This window comes from Bos indicus, chromosome 21, assembly GCF_029378745.1.
Source record: "Bos indicus isolate NIAB-ARS_2022 breed Sahiwal x Tharparkar chromosome 21, NIAB-ARS_B.indTharparkar_mat_pri_1.0, whole genome shotgun sequence".
Taxonomy (NCBI): domain Eukaryota; kingdom Metazoa; phylum Chordata; class Mammalia; order Artiodactyla; family Bovidae; genus Bos; species Bos indicus.
In genome coordinates, this window is record NC_091780.1 from 42,904,932 (window position 1) to 42,922,373 (window position 17,442).

The window sequence follows — 17,442 nt, forward strand, 5'->3', positions numbered from 1 at the left end:
TTTTCACTCTCCTCTTTCACTTTCATCAAGAGGCTTTTTAGTTCTTTGCTTTCTGTCATAAGGGTGGTGCCATTTGCGTATCTGAGGTTATTAATATTTCTCCCAGCAATCTTGATTCCAGTTTGTGCTTCATCTATCCTGGCATTTCACATGATGTACTCTGCATGGAAGTTAAATAAGCAGGGTGACAACATACAGTCTTGATGTACTCCTTTCCCGATTTGGAACCATTCTGTTGTTTCATGTCCAGTTCTAACTGTTGCTTCTTGACCTGCATACAGATTTCTCAGAAGGCAGGTCAGGTGGTCTGGTATTCCCATCTCTTGAAGAATTTTCAACAGTTTGTTGTGATCCAAACAGTCAAAGGCTTTGCTGCTGCTGCTTTTAAGTTGCTTCAGTCGTGTCCGACTCTATTCGACCCCATAGATGGCAGCCCACCAGACTCTGCCGTCCCTGGGATTCTCCAGACAAGAACACTGGAGTGGGTTGCCATTTCCTTCTTCAATGCATGAAAGTGAAAAGTGAAAGTGAAGTTGCTCAGTCGTGTCCAACTCTTTGTGACCCCATGGATCGCAGCCTACCAGGCTCCTCTGCCCATGGGATTTTCCAGGCAAGAGTACTGGAGTGGGGTGCCATCACCTTCAGTCAATAAAGCAAAAGTAGAGATTTTTCTGGAACTCTCTTGCTTTTTCGATGACCCAATGGATGTTGACAATGTGATCTCTGGTTCCTCTGCCTTTTCTAAATCCAGCTTGAACATCTGGATGTTCATGGTTCAGGCACTACTGAAGCCTGGCTTGGAGAATATTGAGCATTACTTTGCTAACGTGTGAGATGAATGTGATTGTATGGTAGTTTGAACATTCTGTGGTCTGTATATCAAATTTTATTTTCCTTATGCTTCCTTTCTAATTTGGGGAAAAGGTTTCCATAGAAAATTGTTTTAAGCCCAGTGAATAACATTTACTATTAAACTCTCATAGTCTTGTCAAGGGAAATTCCACACTTTAATGTGCATTTATTACTCTAATTCAGATTCAGTTCAACAATCTGTTGCACCTTCAGGTATTAAAATATGGTAAATAATTGATTTCACTTCCCCCCGCCTCCACCCACAGATATTGAATAAGTTGGAGACACAGAGGTTATGCATCTATTCTCAGGGGACAAGATTACCTAGAGAGATTTTCCCAGTACAGGTAGTCCTTTGCCTTGGAGATGATTATGTGATTTAGCAGTGAGGGGTAATATTCTTTACACTGTCAGATGTGGTGTAGGCTGGAGCCTCTCAGCTTGAGTTGCGTCCATCAGTGAGCTACAGACATGTCTGGATATGTCCACTGAATGTCTGCCCTGTGTTGGTGATGAGTGGGTGGTCTGTTCCCTTCAAGGGACAGAGTGTATTGGCACCAGGGACAGAAGAGATTTCTGAAGAGAACTCATTCCAAGGGAAGTGAAGTCAGCCATGATAAACTCTAATTTCCAAAAGGTGAAGTGATTCTGAGCTCAGTTGGAAGTGAGACACAAGTTATCCTCTCTTGGTCATTCCCTGAACTCATGGCTGAGACCTATAAAACTTAGGGAGAGGCAAGTGTACTGTGCATAAAAGCTGTTCAGTTAAAGAATCTGTACCCGATTTGAGCACAAGACCACTGCTTTAGCAGCCTTGAAAATAAAAGTGTTCATAGCTCAGTCATGTCTGACTCTCTGTGACTCCATGGACTGTAGCCTGCCAGGCTCTTCTGTCCATGGGATTTCCCAGGCAAGCATACTGGAGTGGGTTGCCATTTTTTTCTCCAGGGCATCTTTCCAACCCAGGAATCAAACCCAGTTTTCTGGCATTGCAGGCAGATTCCTCACCATCTGAGCCACCAGGGAAGCCTATTATTACAAGCTTTAGACAGTGTATTAAATAGGAGAGAGAAAGGTATGTTCCCCTTTCTCTACAGGTGCTGTAACCAGAGGTTTCCAAATTCTTTTGATTGACAGTCTTATCTGTTAAAAAAAATGTATACGCCCTCACTTATATTAATATATATTTTATAAAATGCACACAAAAGTAAAAATAAAAAAGAATGAAACAAAAATTAAGCAGAAACAAATATTTCCTCACATTACCAAAGGTTTGCCTTACATCTCCCATGGGGTGAGCCCCAGCCTGCAGACCCCTGCCCAGAGAGCATCAGTGAGAGGGGCCTGCTGGTGCTTGGAAATAACAGCTCTTCCTGGTGAAGGTGCCCATGCTGTAATGAGTGTGCATCCATATTTAGCGTTGAAACATCATGAAATTCTACCCTGGGCCCTCTTTTCAGGGAACTAGACTCTGGTGAGCCTGGTAAAAGAAAGAAACTGGTAAATGCAAAACATTGCCAATAGTGTGACTACATGTGTATCCCCTAAGCTGGCAAACCCTGGGGAAGATTGGGTTGTACAAATCAAAAACAGCTCTGAGACATGTTTGTACTGGATTTTCAGAGTTTATAGTAGCTTTTTACAACAACAGAGTTATCCTCAAAAACTCTGTAGGATATAAAGGATGAAAATTGAGAATTTCCTTAACCCAGTCTGAGAGTCACACCTAATTCTTAGGTTATTTTTGGAAATCGTAGTAGCTACCTGAGAAGTTTGAATTGATAATAATTAACTACTCTTCCACAGCCTTGTTAACAAGTTGTAATGAACAAAAGCCTTGAACAGAATCACCACACATACAGGTACTTATTAGACAAACATTCGTTAGCAAAGTAGGCACAAAGTATTTCATATAGTCTGCTTGATAGGTTTAATGATGTTCCAGCTCTGTTTCTTCTTAGGTGCTCCAACTGTACAATATTAAGTAAAAGCTTTATTCCAGGTAGAATTCTGTACCCTTTAGGAAGCATCACACAATCAAGTTCTACACCAGTGGTTGAAGACAAGGACACATTAGGGCCTTATGTGAGGCCGCACGTATCTGAGCCTCAGATAACATCACTAAGGGGCACATTTGAGGGTCCTTATTCTTTCTTTCTGAAAGTATTTCTACAGTATGTTAACTAGCTCACATGTCTTCAATACATTTAATCTTTCCAGGGAAAATCCATTTCTAATTTTCATCTTTCTAAATGACAAAGCAATGATTATTTATGGAGGTAGGAGAGAGGTTACCCCCTTTTTGATATAATGCTTCTTGGCACATTAATCCACCCCCCCTTTCTGGACCATATTTATCAGATATAACTTTTGCTGACTATATCTATAATGAAGCTTAAATTAATTGTCATATATATCCACATATTATACTGAAGTACTTTAAAGTAAATTACAGATTTTGTAACATTAGGTTACCATTTTACATTGAAACTTATAGTCTTATCATTTGCTCAGAGTCTCTTTGCTCATGAGGGTAATTCAGAAACTGACTGCTGCTGCTAAGTCACTTCAGTCATGTCTGACTCTGTGCGACCCCATAGACAGCAGCCCACCAGGCTCCCCCGTCCCCGGGATTCTCCAGGCAAGAACACTGCAGTGGGTTGCCATTTCTTTCTCCAATGCGTGAAAGTGAAAGTGAAGTCGCTCAGTTGTGTCGGACTCCTAGCGACCCCATGGACTGCAGCCTACCAGGCTCCTCCGTCCATGGGATTTTCCAGGCAAGAGTACTGGAGTGGGGTGCCATTGCCTTCTCCCTCAGAAACTGAACCCAGGTATAAATAATTCTCTATCCCGCACTTTCTTTGTAATACCAGTACACTTGACTGTATGCACTTCTAGTGCTGGCTGCCTGGGATTGAAGCCATCTGCCACTTGGCCACTTTTCAGTCAAGTCTAAAGTTTAGTTAATAGTTATAGGCCAATGTTAAAAAGTGTTAGGTCCATTAGTCTGGAAAGTTAGGTCCATGAAACAAGGTAAATTGGAAGTGGTCAAAAAGGAGATGGCAAGAGTGAACACTGACATTTTAGAAATCAGTGAACTAAAATGGACAGGAATGGGTGAATTTAACTCAGATGACCATTATATTTACTACTGTGGGCAAGAATCCCTTAGATGAAATGGAGTAGCCCTCATAGTCAACAAAAGAGTCTGAAATGCAGTACTTGGATGCAATCTCAAAAGCAACAGAACGATCTCTGTTCATTTCCACGGCAAACTATTCAAGATCACAGTAATCCAAGTCTATACCCTGACTAGTAATGCTGAAGAAGCTGAAGTTAAACGGTTCTATGAAGACCTAAAAGACCTTCTAGAACTAACACCCCAAAAGGTGTCCTTTTCACTCTGGGGCACTGGAATGCAAAAGTAGGAAGTCAGGAGATACCTGGAGTAACAGGCAAATTTGGCCTTGCAGTACAAAATGAAGCAGGTCAAAGGCTAACAGAGTTTTGCCAAGAGAACGCACTGGTCACAGCAAACACCCTCTTCCAACAACACAAGAGAAGACATGGACATCGCCAGATGGTCAATACCAAAATCAGATTGATTATATCCTTTGCAGTCAAAGATAGAGAAACTCTATACAGTCACCAAACACAAGACCAGGAGCTGACTGTGGCTCAGATCATGAACTCCTTATTGCCAAATTCAGACTTAAATTGAAGAAAGTAGGGAAAACCACTAGACCATTCAGGTATGACCTAAATTAAATCCCTGGCAATTATGTAATAGAAGTGACAAATAGATTCAAGGGATTAGATCTGATAGACAGTGCCTGAAGAGCTATGGATGGAGCTTCATGACATTGTACAGGAGGCAGTGATCAAGACCATCCTCAAGAAAAGAAAGGCAAAATGGTTGTCTAAGGAGACCTTACAAACAGCTATGAAAAAAAGAAAAGCAAAAGGCAAAGGAGAAAAGGAAAGATATACCCATTTGAATGCAGAGTTCCAAGAATAGCAAGGAGAGATAAGAAAGCCTTCCTCAGTGATCAATGCAAAGAAATAGAGGAAAACAATACAATGGAAAAGACTAGATATCTCTTCAAGAAAATTGGAGATACCAAGGGAACATTTCATGCAAAAATGGGCACAATAAAGGACAGAAATGGTATGGACTTAACAGAAGCAGAAGATATTAAGAAGAGGTGGAAAGAACACACAGAAGAACTATACAAAAAAGATCTTCATGATCCAGATAATCGTGATGGTGTGATCATTGGATTAGAGCCAGACATCCTGGAATGCAAAGTCAAGTGGGCCACTGTGAACAAAGCTAGTGGAGGTGATGGAATTCCAGTTGAGTGCTTTCAAATCCTGAAAGATGATGCTGTGAAAGTGCTACACTCAGTATGCCAACAAATTTGGAAAACTCAGCATTGGTCACAGGACTGGAAAATGTCAATTTTCATTCTAATCCCAAAGTAAGTCAATGCCAAAGAATGTTCAAACTACTGCACAATTGCGTTCATCTTACACACTAGCAAAGTAATGCTCAGAATTCTCCAAGCCAAGCTTCAATAGTATGTGAACCGTGAACTTCAAGATGTTCAAGCTGGATTTAGAAAAGGCAGAGGAACCAGAGATCACATTGCCAACATCCATTGGATCATCGAAAAAGCAAGAGAGTTCCAAAAAAAGCATCTGCTTTATTGACTATGCCAAAGCCTTTGTCTGTGTAGATCATAACAAACTGTGGAAAATTCTGAAAGAAATGAGAAGAAACCTGAGAAATCTGTATGCAGGTCAAGAAGCAACAGTTAGAACTGGACATAGAACAACAGACTGGTGCCATATTGGGAAAGGAGTATGTTAAGGCTGTATATTGTCATGCTGCTTATTTAGCTTCCATGCAGAGTACATCATGTGAAATCCTGGGGTGACTGAAGCACAAGCTGGAACCAAGATTGCCAGGAGAAATATCAATAACCTCAGATATGCAGATGACACCATTATGGCAGAAAGCAAAGAAGAACTAAAGAGCCTCTTGATGAAAGTAAAAGAGGAGAGTGAAAAAGTTGGCTTAAAACTCAACATTCAGAAAACTAAGATCATGGCATCTGGCCCCATCACTTCATGGCAAATAGATGGGGAAACAATGGAAACAGTGAGAGACTATTTTCTTGGTCTCCAAAATCACTGCAGATGGTGACTGCAGCCATGAAATTAAAAGATGCTTGCTCCTTGGAAGAAACGTTATGACCAACCTGGACAGCATATTAAAAAGCAAAGACATTACTTTGTTAAAAAAAGGTCCATCTAATCAAAACTTTGGTTTTCCAGTCATCATGTATGGATGTGAGAGTTGGACTATAAAGAAATCTGAGCACTGAAGAATTAATGCTTTTCAACTGTGTTGTTGGAGAAAACTCTTGAGAGTCCCTTGGACTGCAAGGAGATCCAACCAGTCCATCCTAAAGGAGATCAGTCCTGAATATTCATTGGAAGGACTGATGCTGAAGCTGGAACTCTAATACTTTGGCCACCTAATGCAAAGAACTGACTCATTGGAAAAGACCCTGATGCTGGGAAAAATTGAGGGCAGGAGGAGAAGGGGATGACAGAGGATGAGATGGTTGAATAGCATCACCAACTCAATGGACATGAGTTTGAGTAAGCTCTGGGAATTGATGATGGACAGGGAGGCCTGGCCTGCTACAGACCATGGAGTCACAAAGAATTGGACATGACTGAACAACTGAACTGAACTGACCCACCCCTGGTCACCACTGAAAATACAGCATGTGTAATCACTAAGCCTTACTCGGTGGACTTTTCAAGCTGGCCTAGTCATCTCCCCATCTTACTCACATCTGACAGCTTTTCTCCCTCTTCCACTGTCCCTGGGGAACCCCAGCTATCACTCCAGCTCCAAAGTAAACAAGCTGTCCAACATCCTGCACCTATTCTCAATATGTTCTGTTCCCCTCCCAGTTTTATTGGGATCATGGCTCTCCTGTCATGCTGGTCCTCTTGGGAGGTTAAAAGCCAGAATATACCTTGAGTAAACTGCTATGCCTCACTGCATCCTAGTCCCCCACCCAAAATACATGTCAGAGAACAAACCTAGAGGGAAACAACACCAGAAACAAAGTGTACCCAACTATTTAAAATCCAAAACTTCATTCTTTATTAGAAAATAAGCAAAGATTCATTTTCATTCAGGGAACAAATAATTTGTTCATAAGTTGAGTATCTACTGCAGGATTTCCCTAAGAAGAGGAATTTCAAATTCTAGAGCAAGAGAGTGTAATAAGTGGCAAAGATCAAATGCTGGCCACAATTTATGGTGCATAACCATAAACTGAAAATTTGTACTTGCAAACCCGTCCCAGAGTTCTAGACCAGGAAGTTGGGAACTGGAAATGTACCCTCTGCAGAGCCACAGCTAATGCATGTGATGTTTCAGTACTCTTCAAGCTGCTGTACTTTTCAAGCTAAGTAAGCAACAGCCGAAACACAATACTCTGCCGTGCTCTGATTCAATTCTATTGGAGAAAATGCATGGTCTGAGAGTCATCTGGATATGCCCAAAGTTAGCTTCTTCTCCCCTTAAGTAAAGTGTAGCTGATACTTTTTGGTTTTCATTTGCAAATTTTTATCATCTTTTGAAAGATAAGTAATTGGCAGCAAAACTACATAAGAGGAGAGAATGCTAAATACAACCCAATAACTAAGACTGCCGTGTATGCCACAATGCAGGCTGTGCATTAAACAAGGGCACCCCTTCTAGTGGGACTCTTCACATCACAAGTACCACAGTTTGCGTATTTACTAGTGTGGTTTTCCAGAAAATGGCAATAAAAGTGCCCTATTCTAATAAAGTCAGTATATGATGACAATTTCCTAAAAGTGGAAGTGAAGTGTTTTGAAGAGAGAATATCTTTCCAAACTGCATAAAGGTGCCATATGGGCTGGCAGCAGCCATGATTTTACTTCATGCTATAAGATTGCTCTCTAATCAGTAATTCTGTCTCTAAATTCTTAAACACCAGTCCATAGTGAGGACCCACAAATATTCTTGACTCTTTGGCAATTGCTCTAAGAGGTTTTACCTGCAGTAAATCTAACCTCGATTTAGATAAACATTTATAGATATGGTGAAAAGAAACAGTTTCACACAAAATAATAATATATCCAGCTAAAAGAGTGCCTTAAAACAGACGTGGTTGGCTGAGCTTTTATATCAGAAACTCATACCAGCTTTTAAAATGCCTCTAATTTCATTTCCCCTGCACTACCACTGTTCCTTGACCTAGTTTCTCCACTAGAGAGGTCCAATTATGTTACAAAGTGAGGCTAAAATTTTGTCCTAAATTTATAATGGGAAAGACTCATTAATTTGCTTTCCTTTCCTGAAACAAACTCCTCCTTACGTGAATCACATAGTGTTATTTTTATTTTATTTTTGTTGTTTTTGTTCAGTCACTAAGTCATGTCTGACTCTTTTGTGACCCCATGGACTGTAGCTTGCTCCTCTGTCCATGTGATTTCCCAGACACAAGAATACTGGAGTGGGTTGCCATTTCCTTCTCCAGGGGATCTTCCTGACCCAAATATTGAACCCGTGTCTCCTGCATTAGCAGGTGGGTTCTTTACCATTGAGCCACCAGGGAAACCCTTTATTTTTTTAGTAACACTAAAAGTGTCAGTTGCTCAGTCGTGTCCAACTGTTTGTGACCCCATGGATTGTAGCCTGCCAGGCTCCTCTGTTCATGGGATTTTCCAAGCAAGAATACTAGAGTGGGTTGCTATTTCCTTCTCTGGGGGATCTTCCCAATGGTGGGGGGAATTGAACCTGGGTCTCCAGCATTTCAGGCAGGCTCTTTACCATCTAAGCCACCAGGGAAGCTCCAGTAATACTAAATATGTCAACATATGTCCTCCTTTAGTCCTTGAACCTATCATATGTCCCCAGGAAAGTTTCTATTATTTTACTAGTTCATAATACATGATTCACAATTGTGTATTGGTATATTTCTCTTTTCTACTAAATTGTGAAGTTCTTGAGGAAAAGAATCATATTCTATTCATTTATGTATTTACAGATCCTAGTATTGTAGGAGCTCTTAGCTACTGTTCCTAACAAGTATTTGTTGACAGTAACTAAAGTAACTAAAGGAGCTGAGAGGCATTAACTACACATGAGGCATCAAAGATGCTTCCAAGAATCGGTATCAGTTAGGGTTATTCTACCATAAGCAATAGTGCCAGCTATCTCATGTGAGCAAAAATAAATGCATTGTGAAGTGAAACAGGGTGTCCTCTGTTAAAACCATGGCAGTGAGCAAAGAGAAGTGGGACAACAGTAAGAGATAAAGGCAGGATCAAGGGAGGGGTCTTTTGGATCTTGTTTACTTTAACCTGGAAGCTATTTGACCATATTTATAGACAGAGGAAGGGTTCAGAAAAACAAGAGAAATTTAAGATCTGGGTGATGGATTTTTTCTGAAAAGAAGGTTCTATTGCCATTTACCACACCAGGCACTTACTGTGCTAAACAGACTTCTCCTGCATTATCTTCTAATACTACCAAATGAACACTGTAATTATGCCCATTTCACAGAATGGGAAATGGAGTGTTGAAAAATTTTAAGTGAAATGTTCAAGGTCACACAGCTACAGTGGCAGAGCAGAGAATGGGTAGATTTCTTCCTGACTCCAAAATCCATGCTTTTAACAATATTTTGCCTCTTTCTATAAAAGCAGGGCTTCCCTGGTGGCTCAGATGGTAAAGCGTCTGCACACAATGCAGGAGAGCCAGGTTTGATCCCTGGGTGGGAAGATCCTCTGGAGAAGAAGAAAGAAACGGCAACCCACTCCAGTACTCTTGCCTGGAAAATTCCATGGACAGAGGAGCCTGGTAGGCTACAGTACATGGGGTTGTAAAGAGTCGGCCACGACTGAGCGACTTCACTTCTGTAAAAGCAGGAAGAGAAAGTAGGTGAAGGAGATATACCAGCTTATAGATTTGTATTAAGGAGGCAGGACATGCGAGGGATTCCTATCATTAAGCTTCTCTTTTCTCTGCAGGATACAGCAGCCGTTGGTGGAGAAATGGGAGGTTGGGAATGGCACAGTGAGGGTGACTAGTGAAGGACTGTTACAGTGTGGGCTGGAAATGGGAGAGAAGTATGACAGGAAAAAAAGGCCTGAGGAGCATGCTGAAGACTCTCCTACACCACACACACACACACACACACACACACACACGTACACATAGTTCCTCAAGTTTGCACAGGAGCCATTGCCTATGGCTGTGTAACTCTCTACAGTGTCTACAGCAGGGCTACCCAGTCAGGGTTGGAGGCAGCACAGCAAGATGCTAAGACAGAACCATGTTCAAGTTCCAGCTCTGGCTGTGTTACAAAAAGGGGTGAAAGTAAAGAAAATCTTACTCAAATCAGTAATTTCTCTGGCTCTGAGCTCAGATAATTAGAGATTATTATTCTTATCCTAAGGAGGCAGTAAAGTAATGCTTTAAAATTATATACACAAATATACCTGCACATACACAGAAATACATTCAATTTCTATCACTAACAACCTCAGTTAACATCCATCTACAATTATGACATAAATGTAGTCAACTAGCAACATCTTTCCTATTTCTATTTTATTAATTATTAATAACTTTATTTTCTAGTCTTTGTTTCTTAAAAGTCCATGATTATCAAAGACTATTTTTAGAGCAGATCAGGTAATAATCTTGGGTACTATGACTAAAATTTAGAAAGGCCTAAGACATCTATAAGAAGTACATCTAGAAGGCTTAAAAATTGGGTAAGATGTAGATGTGATAGCTAATGCCTCTCTGGAAGCAATACTCTCTCAGGAATATTTAAAAGTCACCCAGAAAATCATTACATTCTTTCTTGAAGCTAATTCCATGATTTTGTATTTAGTAGAGAAAAAATAAGTCATAGGACAGAATGAAAAGCAAGATTCCAGTTGTATCTTTTTAAAGTATATACATAAAGATCAGAGAAAACATCTGGAAAAATTTATACCAAATTGTTAAACTATATTTACCTCTGGGATTGCAGTGGGGTGGGCTTAGAGTTTCTACTCAGAGAGGAGGGGAATTTTTTATTTTCTACAATACTCTGATTTGAAAAAAAAAAAAAAAGCCTGTATTTTTTTAAGCTTTCAACTCTTTATTCACCAGTTTATTCATTCATTTATCTATATCAGTAAACTATTTTTTTGTTTTGGAATAATTTTATATTTACAGAAAAGCTGCAAAGAGAAATCAGAGAGTTCCCTAACAACCACACACAGTTTTCTCCTTTGTTAACATCTCATATTACCAAGGTTCATACGTAAAAACTATAAAGCTGATTTTGGTACATAACTATTAATGTAATAGTCTTGAGAAAGGCCAGCTGTTCTGTAAAATGTCCCTCAGTCAAGGTTGTCTGATGTTTCTCTCATGAGAATCCCCATGGACAGAGGAGCCTGGCAGGCTACAGTCCATGGGGTCGCAAAGAGCTGGACAAAACTGAGTGACCAAGCACATAACACACATGGGTTTTTGGAAAGACTGCCATGGAGATGAAGCACCCTTATCATCACACCAGAATCAGTGGTACATGATTTTGGCATAATATCACTGTTGAAGTTTACTTCATCACTTGCCTATGGTGGTGTTTGCCAGACGTTTCCCCTGTAAAGTTACTGCGTGTTTTTCTTTCTCTGTGCTCTGTTCCTTGGAAGTGAGCCACCAAATCTAGCCCACCCTAATTTGGCGGTGGTCAGGAGCGGGGTTAGGGGTGGGGAGCTGGGTAGGGAACGGAGGGGTGGGTTAAATTCTTACTCCTAGAGACAGCAGTACTACTATACATTATTTGGGAATTCTTGAGTAGGGAAACTTGGCTCTTTTCCCCTGTTCATTCATTTATTCATTCATTTATTTATATTAACGTGCACTATTGTATATTTGTTTTATACTTTGGAATTATAATACAATACTGTATTATTTATTTATTTTATTGCTCAGAGTGTTCCAAATTCAGCTATTAGCAGCTCTCTCAGGGAACTCCCTAGTGGTCCAGCAGCATGGACGTGGTGCTTTTACTGCTGGGACTGGGTCAGAGAATAAGATTCTGCAAGTGTGGCTCAACTGAAAAAAAGAGAAGCTTTTCAGCTTGACTCCTATGTCCCTCTGACATGCCCCATCCTTTTGCTTTTGTTTTGTGAGCACCTCCTTACTTTCTCATACTACGTGATATTCATGCCCACCTGAAACTCTTCGTATCCTAGAAAGTTATTCCTTTTACTGAAGAAGGATGTTTAGAAACCAGGGTCAGCGCACGGAGTGTGTCCTTTCAACTACCTTTTATCAACAATAAATTGGCTGAAGATTTAATAAGTTAGCACTTACTTAATGTGAAACACTTCTTAACATACAGCCTGACACATAATTAGCACCCAATAAACAGAAGAAAGTCATTGCTGTTGTTATTATTATTTTTATTACTACTATACACACTTTCAATAAATTTGAACTTCCAAATTCTAAACCAAAATTATATCGCATTAATCATTATATCAAGCCCAATAGGCCTACAGATCTTTCTGTACTTCTGAGGCTCAGGACCATATAAGGCCAAGAAATAGTCCTCCACCCCTGGCCCAGGACTATACAGTCTTTGGTCATAAGACATTTTTCCTTCCTTCCTTAGCATCTACACAGAGCCATAAAATCAAAAGACTACTGTAGGAAAAGATGTCCCTTGATTTTTAAGTTTAAATGAAATGTCTGAAGGGTGTCTTAAAAAGAATCACTCCCATATACAAGTCAAACCCACTTTGAATCTATAGAGTACAGATCTGAATTCTTGCCCCAAAAATTGTTGTTTAGAAATACTGCAACGTCACTGGAATGGAAATGGCTATTGTCCAACAGATTTGTAAAAATTCCTTTGAGTAGCTTCCATTGTGTCAACCACCAATGCCATGATTCTTACTGAGTAATAGGTACTAGAGAGTCCCTTTTATGAATTAGATAGTGAGAGTCCTAAGGGGATGACTTAAAGGGGACCTCTACCTTAAGTACTCTGGCCAGTTAAGAGTGGAGCTTGAGAATCAGAAAGGTGTCCTGAGAGACAGATCCTCAGAAGATCTTGGGGAGGACCCTAGACCAAAAGGCAGGCTCAGGACACAGGAACAGGAATGACTGAAAAACACAGGGTCACTTGCAACTTTCAGGGCATTATCTGGGCCCAGCAGAGTTGCTAGGTGGGAAGTACTGTGCTGTGGAATATTCACCCTGGTTACGATGCATCTGAAGGCCAAAGAGTCCAGGGGGAAAGTACTGCAGGAGGAATGCTAGGAAATGAAAGGAAGCAGAAATTCTCCAATAACGACAGAACTCTTCGTAGTTTTTCAGCATCCACATTCTTCTTCCTAAACTTTTTGGGTTTCTATTAGCTTCTGGAAAACTGCTTTTGCTCTTGGTATCTCAGAAGGTATTAATTTAATTTTTTGTTTGTCTTACTCTGACTTCGGCCTATATTCTTCTGAGCAAGGCTAACTGATCCCTACTATAAGGTATGTATGTGTGTGTGTGAGTGTGTGTGTACATGCGCGTTCAGTCATGTCCAGCTCTTTTGCAACCCCAGTAGCTCATCAGGCTCCACTGTCCATGAAATTTTCCAAGTAAGAATACTGAAGTGGGTTGCCATTTACTGCTCCAGAGGTTTCCAATCCCAACCCAGCGATGAACCTGCCTCTCTTGCATCTCCTGCATTGGCAGGCAATTCTGTACCACTGTGCCACTTGGGAAGTCTGTAACCTCTAAAATCCCCTGGCTCCTGTCTAGAATATTTCTGGTCCAGCCTACCTTTAACTTCTTGCTTTTGCTGCCAGCATGATCCTATCAAGCTCTCTCTTCCAGGTCCTTGACTTGCCCAGTCCTTCATCTCTATCTCACTGTCCAGAGCAGTCTCTGCCCTTGGGTCATGGCCATCAGGTACCATGTGGCTTCATAAAAATGTCCTCCGGGCCCTGGAAAATGTATCCCAGTATCCTTGAGGAAAAGAGTTACAAGAACCAGAGCAATTAAAGCCACATTTTGGGAATGGAAGCAAAATCTCATAATTCTGGTAAGGATTATCTTTCCTCTGCTCAGGAAGAAGTACAGGAGGAACCAGATCAGCAGAGGAGCCAATTCCTCACTCTTTAACATTCAGTTCATTTCAGTCACTCAGTCGTGTCCAACTCTTTGCAACTCCATGGACTGCAACGTGCCAAGGAGCATGAACATCCCTGTCCATCACCAACTCCCAGAACTTGTTCAAACTCATGTCCATTGAGTCAGTGATGCCATCTAACCATCTCATCCTCTGTCATCCCCTTCTCCTGCCTTCAATCTTTCCCAGCATCAGGTCTTTCCAGTGAGTCAGTTCTTTGCATCAAGTGGTCAAACTATTAGAGTTTCAGCTTCAGGATCAGTCCTCCCAATGAATATTCAGGACTGATTTCCTTTAGGATGGACTGGTTGGATCTCCTTGCAGTCCAAGGGACTCTCAAGAGTCTTCTCCAACACCACAGTTCAAAAGCATCAGTTCTTCAGTGCTCAGCTTTCCTTATAGTCAACTTTCACATCCAATGACTAGTGGAAAAACCATAACTTTGACTAGACGGACCTTTGTTGGCAAAGTAATGTCTCTGCTTTTTAATATGCTGTCTAGGTTGGTCATAGCTTTTCTTCCAAGGAACAAGTGTCTTTTAATTTCATGGCTGCAGTCACCATCTGCAGTATTTTGGAGACCAAAAAAAAAAGGCTCTCACTGTTTCCCATCTAATTCTCCATGAAGTGATGGGACTAGCCATGGTCTTACTGATGCCATGATCTTAGTTTTCTGAATGTTGAGTTTTAACTCCAGTTCTAACTGTTGCTTCTTGACTTGCATACAGATTTCTCAGGAGGCAGGTCAGGTGGCCTGGTATTCCCATCTCTGAAGAATTTTCCACAGTTTATTGTGATCCACACAGTCAAAGCCTTTGGCATAGTCAATAAAGCAGAAGTAGATGTTTTTTTGGAACTCTCTTGCTTTTTCGCTGATCCAAAGGGTGTTGGCAATGTGATCTCGGGTTCCTCTGCCTTTTGTAAATACAGCTTGAATATTTGGAAGTTTACGGTTCACATACTGTTGAAGCCTGGCTTGGAGAATTTTGTGCATTACTTTGCTAGCATGTGAGATGAGTGCAATTGTGCGGTGGTTTGAGCATTCTTTGGCATTGCCTTTCTTTGGGATTGGAATGAAAACTGACCTTCTCCAGTCCTGTGACAAATGCTGAGTTTTCCAAATTTGCTGGCATATTGAGTGTAGCACTTTCACAGCATCATCTTTCAGGATTTGAAATAGCTCAGCTGGAATTCCATCACCTCCACTAGCTTTGTTCGTAGTGATACTTTCTAAGGCCCACTTGACTTTGCATTCCAGGATGTCTGGCTCTAGTCCAGTGATCACATCATCATGGTTATCTGGGTCATGAAGATCTTTTTTGTATAGTTCTTCTGTGTATTCTTGCCACCTCTTCTTAATATCTTCTGCTTCTGTTAGGTCCATACCATTTCTATCCTTTATTGTGCCCATCTTTGCATGAAATGTTCCCTTGGTATCTGTAATTTTCTTGAAGAGATCTCTAGTCTTTCTAGATACATTGTATTGTTTTCCTTTATTTTTTTGCACTGACCACTGAGGAAGGCTTTCTTATCTCTCCTTGCTGTTCTTTGGGACTCTGCATTCAAATGGGTATATCTTTCCTTTTTTCCTTTGCCTTTTGCTTTTCTTTTTTTCATAGCTGTTTGTAAGGTCTCCTTAGACAACCATTTTGCCTTTCTTTTCTTGAGGATGGTCTTGATCACTGCCTCCTGTACAATGTCATGAAGCTCCATCCATAGCTCTTCAGGCACTGTCTATCAGATCTAATCCCTTGAATCTATTTGTCACTTCTACTATATAATCACCAGGGATTTGATTTACGTCATACCTGAATGGTCTAGTGGTTTTCCCTACTTTCTTCAATTTAAGTCTGAATTTAGCAATAAGGAGTTCATGATCTGAGCCACAGTCAGCTCCTGGTCTTGTGTTTTGTGACTGTACAGAGTTTCTCCATCTTTGACTGCAAAGGATATAATCAATCTGATTTTGGTATTGACCATCTGGTGATGTCCATGTATAGAGTCTTCTCTTGTGTTGTTGGAAGAGGGTGTTTGCTGTGACCAGTGCATTTTCTTTGCAAAACTCTTGTTAGCCTTTGACCTACTCGTTTTGTATTGCAAGGCCAAATTTGCCTGTTACTCCATGTATCTCTTGACTTCCTATTTTTGCATTCCTGTCCCCTACAATGAGAAGGACACCTTTTGGGGTTTTAGTTCTAGAAGGCCTTGTAGGACTTCATAGAACCATTTGACTTCAGCTTCTTCAGCATTACTGGTCGGGGCATAGACTTGGATTACTGTGATACTGAATGCGTTGCTTTGGAAATGAACAGAGATCATTCCGTTGTTTTTGAGATTGCATCCAAGTACTGCATTTTGGACTCTTGTTGACTATGAGGGCTACTCCATTTCATATAAGGGATTCTTGACTACAGTAGTAGATAATATGGTCATCTGAGTTAAATTCACCCATTCCAGTCCATTTTAGTTCGCTGATTCCTAGAATGTCGACATTCACTCTTGCCATCTCCTGTTTGACCACTTCCAATTTGCCTTGATTCATGGACCTAACATTCCAGGTTCCTGTGCAGTATTGCTCTTTATGGCATCAGACTTTACTTCCATCACCAGTCACATCCACGACGGGGTGTTGTTTTTGCTTTGGCTCCATCTCTTCATTCTTTCTGGAGTTATTTCTCCACTGATGATCTGTAGCATATTGGGTACCTACCAACCTGGGGAGTTCATCTTTAGTGTCCTATCTTTTTGCCTTTTCATGCTGTTAATGGGGTTCTCAAGACAAGAATACTGAAGTGGTTTGCCATTCCCTTCTCCAGTGGACAATGTTTTGTCAGAACTCTCCACCATGTCCTGTCCATCTTGGGTGGCCCTACACAGCATGGCTCATAGTTTCACTGAGTTAGACAAGGCTGTGGCCAGGGGTGGTAGAGATGAATTATCCTGGGACTGACTGGTTCCAGAGCTCTGCTTTAAAGTTGCCTGCTGAGGCCCCAGGTGCTGAGGTCTAGAGAAACCGCAGCTGGCAGGCCAGTCTCAAAGGGAGGTTGGCTCCAGGCCTGTCCCTGGACTGACAGAGTCTTCCTTACTACCAGTAGCTCAGCGTACACTCATTGGATTCTCAGTGCTGTGTAGGATTAAAAAGGCCTCTGCCTCCATAAAGCTTCAGAGAGGAGAGATACAGAACTGTAAAATAAGAAGAATGAACTGAATGCTGCAACAGAGTCTCTGAGCAGACAGAATCCTGAAGGAATGCAGTTGTTGTTTAGTCGCTCAGTCATGTCTGACTCTTGGTGACCCCATGGACTGTAGCCTGCCAGGCTCCTCTGTCCATGGGATTCCCC

General features: G+C 41.1%; 1 protein-coding gene across 1 annotated transcript in view; it reads left to right on the plus strand.

The window, feature by feature from the left end:
* AKAP6 (A-kinase anchoring protein 6) overlaps positions 1-17,442 on the plus strand; it is a 501,454-nt gene that overhangs the window by 19,479 nt on the left and 464,533 nt on the right. The gene's annotated exons all lie outside the window — the stretch shown is intronic.